The following is a 7,231-nucleotide window of genomic DNA, read 5'->3' as shown; positions in this document are numbered from 1 at the left end:
TTAGATTCAAGAAAGAACTATTCTGTAATCCCAGCACTTGAGGGGCTGAGGCAGGAGGATGATTTCGAGTTAGACCAGCCTAGGCTACAAAGTGAACTAAAGGCCAGCCTGAAGTACATATATGCCGTCTTCTTACAAAAAAAAAAAAAAAAAGAAAAAAAGGCCGGGGAGATAGCACAGTAGAATAAGCACTTGCCTGGCAAGTGCAGGATCCTGAGTTCAATTCCCGAAAGATAAAAATAAAGAATCCAGCCACTTCTGACTGAATGAGGCCTTGGGGGGACATCTAGATATAAGGCATAACAGGTCAGGAGTGGGCATCTCAGTCTAGGAGTTTGATTCCAAAACGTGCTTTTTTCCATTTTAGGACGTTCTTTTTTCCCTGGGAAAGGAATGGAGTTCCTCCATTGGGAGGGACAGTTTAGAGTAGTGTCTGCTTGAGTGGACATATCAAAGGTCAGGTTCAGAAATGCTCAGAGAATTGCCAGTGAATGAGCTCCTATACTGCGGTGGAAAAGGCTAGCAGCCCGTGTGCTGCCTCTGAAGGTGCATGTGCAGTTTTGGGTGATTCATGTAGCTGTTGGGACAGCTGGGTGTTCTGTAAAGAGCTGACAGGGCTACGGGGTCTGCGGCTACTTGCCAGCTTTAGTTTATTATTATTATTCTTTTGGCAGAACTGGGGGTTGAACTCAGGCTCTTGCGCTTGCCAGGCAAGCGCTTATTCTACTGAGCCATCTCCCTGGCCCCTCTTGCCAGCTTTATGCCCTTAGATAAATTTCTTTCTTTTTTTCTGTACTCCATCTTCATTTTGTGATTTTTTTTGGTGGTACTGGGGATTGAACTCGATTTTGCACTTACCAGACAGGTGCTTATGCCCCTGAACTATATCCCTGGCCTTAGCTTCATTATAAAGTGGAGACAATATTCACATTTCAACAATGCTAAGATGGAAAAAAAAAATAATAAAGGCTAAGAAAGCACTATCTATCTATCTATCTATATATTTTTTGTCTTTTTGAAACGAGGTCTTGCTTTGTAGTTCAGGCAGGCCTTGAACTCACTTTGTAGCCAAGGCTGTCCTCAAATGTGCAGTGATCCTCCTGCCTCCGTGTCCCGAGTGCTGAGATTATAGGTATATGCCACCATGCCCAGTTTCTACTGTCCTAACATTTTATTTTTGAAACATCTTAGAGCTGTGGGTCTTATGCTTGTGGTTTTTAGTAGCTCCTTTTCTGATTCATAACCGCATGCCTTATAACCAATGGTCTTATATTAGGTGAACTAGAGAGTACTTTTTGTGTGTGTGTGGTACCAGGGATTGAACTCAGGACCTTGTACTTGCCAGGCAAGTGCTTGTTCTACTGAGCTATCTCCCCTGCCCAAGAGTACATAATTTGTAGGTCGTTTTGCAGATTAAGTGAGGTTACTACTATCCCAGGAGTATGATGAGCACCCAATAGCAGGCCCTGCCACTGAATGACAGAACAGCTAACTGGCTTGCGACTCTGAGGTAAATCTGCAGAACATCTGGGGGCTTCCACTCGGAGCCCAGGCAGTGCTCCGCCATCTGTGGGCTGGAGGAAACCTTCCAGTGTGCCTAGAGTTCTGTCCTTTGACTGACTCTTGTCCCCACGAGAAGCATTAACTTCAGGAACCAATGAGCCATGGACAGATAGCTCCCTTTGTCCTCTGTATTCATTAAAGTCTTCGTCAACTTAGAAATCCCAAGTTAAAAATAAATATCGATATAAAAAGACTAGAAAGCGAGGCTCATGTGAACATTCCTACATGTAAGTTTTCAAGTGATTCCAGTTTATATAAAAGATTGTGCTCCTGCTTTTCAGACTAGTCCTTAAGGGCTCTGCATGCAGTGTCAGTGAGACACTGTGAATGAGATAGAGCATAGGAGGTCTCAAAGTGGAAGCCCTTGAGTGGCCGTGGGCAAGGTGAAGCAGAGCCCTGGACTTGGTGCCTGGAGTTCTGTCCATGGACACGGTGCCTCGCCTCGCCTCTGTGGTCTGTATGGGTCTCTCTGTTTTTTTTTTTTTTTGTATTTTTAGGGAAGGGTCTATAGCGTGTTCAGGGTCTCACTACTAGATCGGACTCATAGTGATCCGCCTGTTTACAGCCTCCCAAGAGCTGGAATTGCAGGCTCGGCCACCATGCCCAGTCTCAGTTGGCCCGGGGATTGAACCCTGGCCCCTGCACCTGCTTGCAGCTGCTTTAATCTGCTGAGCTATTTGCCCGGCCCAATGTATGGGTCTCTTCTAAAGAGAGGACTTCAGTCTTAGTTACCTGACCACCTCACCCCAACACAATTGCACAGAGTAAATGAGGTTTTGACTAAGAATATGAGATAGGGATCAATTAATTGAAGGGAAATTACTTAATTCAAGACAGAGTCTCCTTTGAATGTTTGTGATTGAGCTTTGTGAAGCAGAAAACAAACAGGTGATGACAGTTCACAGCTGTCATTTATAGAGAATTGCCAGATGTGGGGTACTGTCCCTGCTCCCCCTTTCACCTCCCTGCACGGCCATTCTAGGGATCAAATCCAGGGCTTTGTGCCTGTTGGAAAGCTGAAGTTCAGAAGCGTTGAATGACTTGAGCAGGATCACACAGCAAGAGCAACCCTCATCACTGGGGTTAGAACTCAGGCTTCTGTTGTTTCCCAGTAGGAGTTTCACAGTGGCTGTAGGAGGGCCCAGCCTCATCTTGGAGTTAGGAGCCTCGAGCTCTACACTGGGAGCTTTCCAGGTAAAAAAAAAAAGGTTCCTCTGCTTTGTGGTGAGAAATATCTAGCCTGTTACTGCGTACAAGCACCTGTAGAAATTTTGAGTTAAGGAAACCTAAAGAATAATTCTTCCTAGTGTTGCAGGAGACTTAAGTCTTTGAAAGGAAAGGTTGTTCTTTGGTTAAAAAAAAAAAAAGAAAAGCTATTGCCGATTGCCAGGTTCACTGATCAGAAACAAGAGTTCTGAGAGAAGAATCTGCCCCTCCTTCATGGACGCTCATAGGGTGGGAAACCTGGGTGGGTTTTGAGGTAGTCAGGTGGCTTTCGTATGTTGGATTTGCCTGGAATACTGGTTTTACCGGCTTTCCCCTAAGAAGATTATTGGAACCAAAGCATTGAGCAGCTTTCTACTCCCTAGCTTATCCTAAGGGTTGAGAACAGTAAGGGTAAGGGGAGCTTCTTCAGTCATAAGTTTATTTGGGATTTGAGATTAAAACCCATTCTTTGGATTGCTCCTTCCTATAACCTAGGGGCCTGGCCCTAGCTCAGTTCTTTAAGTGGCTGCTTCGGCAAAGCTTTCAGCCTCAGGTTGCTGGAGTTCGATCCCCACAACACTCCAGCCGCCAAACCACCCCTGAGGGCATTCGGAGAAAAAAAAAATCCTTATTCCTATAACCTTTCAGAGCCACAATATGCATCCTGTTAGTCTTGTTTTCTTGAAAAGGTTTTTTTTTTTTTTTCATATATATATATTTTAGGACAGGGTGTTCAGGGTCTCACTACAGAGATCAGACTCATAGTGATCCTCCTGTTTTCAGTTTCCAGAGCACTGGGATTACAGGTGTGCACCACCATGCCCAGTCTCAATCTCCATCTTCAGTGCGCCCCTGGGCCGGGGCTGGCATGGCAAGCTGGGGATTGAACCCAGGCTGCTTGCACTCTGTCTAAGCAGGGGCTTTAGTCTGCTGAGCCCTCGTTTCTTTCTTTTATGTAATGCATGTATGTATGTATGTGTATATGTATGTGTATGTCTTTTTGAGACAAGGTCACACTGTGCAGCTCAAGTTGGTCTTGAGCTCACTTTGTAGCCCAGGCTGGTCTGGAACTTACAATGATTCTTCTGCCTCAGCCTGAGTCCTGGGATTACAGATGTGCATCACCACACTCAGTTTAATGCTGTCTTTTAAGCAGTATTCTTTTTTGGATTTATGAGACAGGGTCTTGCTGTGCAGTTTAGGCTGGGTTTGGACTTAAGGATTTAGCCCAGGCTAGGCCTGAACTCATGATTCTCCTGCCTCTGCCTCCCAAATACAGGCATATGCCACCGTGCTCAACTCACGAAGCAGTATACTTAGATGTAGTAGTTATCATTTTTAAAAATGTATTTATTTATTTGGTACAGGTTCTTGCTACATAGCTCAGACTCATAGTGGTCCTCCTGTCGGCTTCTCCAGCGCCGGGGTTGTGTACACCACTGAGCCTGCTCTCAGGCTCACCGTGCGCCTGAGGTTCCAGGCCAGCATGGCGTGCCGACTAGGGATTGAACTCTGGTCTTTGTGCTTGCCAGACATGTGCATAGACCACTGAGCCAGCCTGTGTTTATCATTTTGAATAGAGGATTTAAATTTTTTCTCCTGAAAGGCCCAACTGCACAATGGCTGTCAGCCACTCCACACGCTTAAGTGTCTGCGGGGAGCCAGCACTGTGCTTGGCCCTGGGGATCTGATGGGGAGCAAGACAGACGTGCCCCCCTGCCTGGATGTGGAGCCTTCCTAGTCCGTGCAGTAAGCGAGCCAACAGATGTGTGATGGCACAGCAAGGGTGACTTTCTCTGGAGGGATAAATGGAGGAACAAGCCCTGGGAGCCTCAGGAAGAGCCGGAATGGCATGGGGAGGGGGCAGCTGCAGTCGGGAGCATGGCAAGGGCGTTGAGGAAGCCAGCGGTGGTGCGGTGGGTGGGGGCGCGGAGCCAGACACTGCTCCGCCAGCCTTGGGAAGTTTAATGTCTCCTGCTCCAGGTCCCTCCTGCGTGAGGACCCAGGCCTAGGCAGCAGTGCCTGGCATGTGCAGTGTGTTGGCTCTCGGCGGCGTGGGGGGCTTGTCCTGGGGTGGGGGAGTTTCTGTTGTAGTCACCTTGTTTGCTTCTTCAAGGTGTGAGCTGGTGCAGGTGAGAGGAGACTGGATGGTGTGCCTGTCCCCTGGGGGTGAGCGGGGCCCTTTGGCCCCAGTCAACACTCTGAGGGACCTGCTCCTAGACAGCTGGCTGCAGCCGTTGGAGCCCCGCCGCCAGGGCGTGCTCCCTGGGAGCCCAGTGACCCAGTGAGCTGCAGGCCTGCGCTGCTCTGCTGTGGCTTTCCTGTTTGGATGCGGGGCGTCGGTTTCAGCATTTTTCCCATTCAGAGAAGTTAGAGAGCAGATCCACGTTGTGTATAGGCCTGCCTCAGCCCCGTCTCCGACAAGACCTGCTGCAGTGTGAGGTTTGCATTGCTTCGTGAACTGAGCCAGGATCATTGAGTAAGCCTCCGTGGGACAGAGGTCAGAGGCTGTGATTCTGTGGCCTGGGTTCAATGAATACCATGAGGATTTATCATACTGCAGAGTGCTATTTATTTATTTATTTAGTCAGAACTGGGGATTGAACTCAGGCCCTTGTGCTTGCTTACCAGGCAAGTGTTTGTTCTACTGAGCTACTGTAGAGTACTAGACCTGGTCAAATTTGTACATAGCTGTTGAGTTAAAACAAAACAGAATTTTATCTCCCAGGGGCTGGTCTAGGTACCTGCCTGGCAAGTGCAAGGACCTGAGTTGGGTCTCTGGCACTGCCTGCCATGCTGGCCCAGGAGCTCTGGGTGTGGTGGTGCACACCTGTAATCGCAGTGCTGGGGAGGCTGAGGTGGGAGGGTCACTAGGAATCTGAGCTGTGTAGTGAGACCCTGTGCCAAATAAATAAATGAATAAAATGAATTATTAAAAAAATCCAGCCAGGCATGGTGGTACAGGCTTGTAATTCCAGCACTCGGGCGGCTCAGGCTACAAAGTGAGTTTAAGGCCAGCTTGAACTGCCTAGTGAAACCCCTTCTCAAAAAAGGCAAAAGACAAAACAACAACCAAAACTCTCCCCTTTTTTTTCTCCATACTAAGGAATGAATCCAGTGCCTTGTATATACTCTACCCCTGAACTACATCTTTAGTCCTCTTTTGTTATTCTGAGACAGGGTCTCTGAAATTGCCAAGGCTGACCTCCAGTTTCCCCACCACTGGGGATTGAACTCAGGACCTTGTAATTTGCCAGGCAAGCTCTTAAGCCACTGAGCTATAGCCCTGGCCCTTGGCCTATGCCTCCTGTGTAGCTGGGATTACAGGTCCTTACCCACTACACTTGGAATAAAAAATCTTATTCTAGAAGTGATTTATAATACACAAAAGTAAAAATAATATAAAAGATCCTATGTATCTATTAATCAGTTTCAATAATTATCAACATTTTTTAAATCTTGTTCCAAGATGGTTTCACTTGATACATTTTTGTGGATTTTTCTGTCACAGTATAAATGTATCTTTAGACTGAAAAATTGTAAAGGGAAGTGATTATAGAGGGAGAGAAAGCCCTGTGTGCTTCATAATTACAGAGCTGGTGCTGTGTGGTTGACATTCAGATTTGGAATGAGCATTTCATGGAAACTTTTTTTTTTTTTTTGCGGGACCAGGGATTGAACTCAGGACTGTCTCTACTGAACTGTCTCCCCACCCCCTCGTGGAAACGCTGTATAGACTTGCTTTTGAATAGTGGGCATAAAAAAATTAAAGAGTACTTTCAAGATAGTTTATTTACTAAATGTCAAGAGTGTTAGACATTGTATAAAGTATATTAAATATAATCTGTATCTACAGTTGTTTCTAAATTATTGCTTCACTGTTTCTAAATTCTTACCTCACTGAAGTCACAGATTATTTTCAAACAAATTTTTCACAAAGTCTAAGCTGTGGGACTGATTAAAACCAGTATTTTAAAGGTATATATTAAAATTTTCTTTATAACCTTTACTTTGAAAACCAATGAGGGTATATAGTAAAGTTTTGTTTTTGTTTTTATTTTTTACAACGGGAAATCAGATCAAACATCCTGTAGCACCATGACTGTGAGCCATTGTCCAGCAGATTTCTGTCTGTCTGTCTGTCTGTCTGTCTTTCTTTCTTTCTTTCTTTCTTATGCTTTAAACAGTTTATTTAACTGAAATGGACTTAACATTTGTTTCTGAAGTGAGTTCCATTTATTTGGTACATCTTTTCCCCATGATGATTTACAGGATCTTCAAGTCCATATAAATATTTTATTTATTTATTTTTGCGGAGCCGGGGATTGAACTCGGGCCCTTGTGCTTGCCAGGGAAGTGCTTATTCTACTGAGCCATCTCCCCGGCGCATAAATATTTTATAAATATTTGAACATTTGGGTATACACCTGCACAATACCTCAGCGATATCTTTCAGCAAGAA

The 7,231-nt window shown here is 45.6% G+C and overlaps 1 long non-coding RNA gene across 1 annotated transcript in view; it reads right to left on the bottom strand.

Annotated features, from left to right (window-relative positions):
• Positions 1-7,231, bottom strand: part of LOC111816500 — a 61,720-nt gene that overhangs the window by 1,106 nt on the left and 53,383 nt on the right. The gene's annotated exons all lie outside the window — the stretch shown is intronic.

This window comes from Octodon degus, unplaced genomic scaffold (assembly GCF_000260255.1).
Source record: "Octodon degus isolate 3935 unplaced genomic scaffold, OctDeg1.0 scaffold00033, whole genome shotgun sequence".
Taxonomy (NCBI): Eukaryota; Metazoa; Chordata; class Mammalia; order Rodentia; family Octodontidae; genus Octodon; species Octodon degus.
This window is presented reverse-complemented; position numbering and strand designations above follow the sequence as displayed.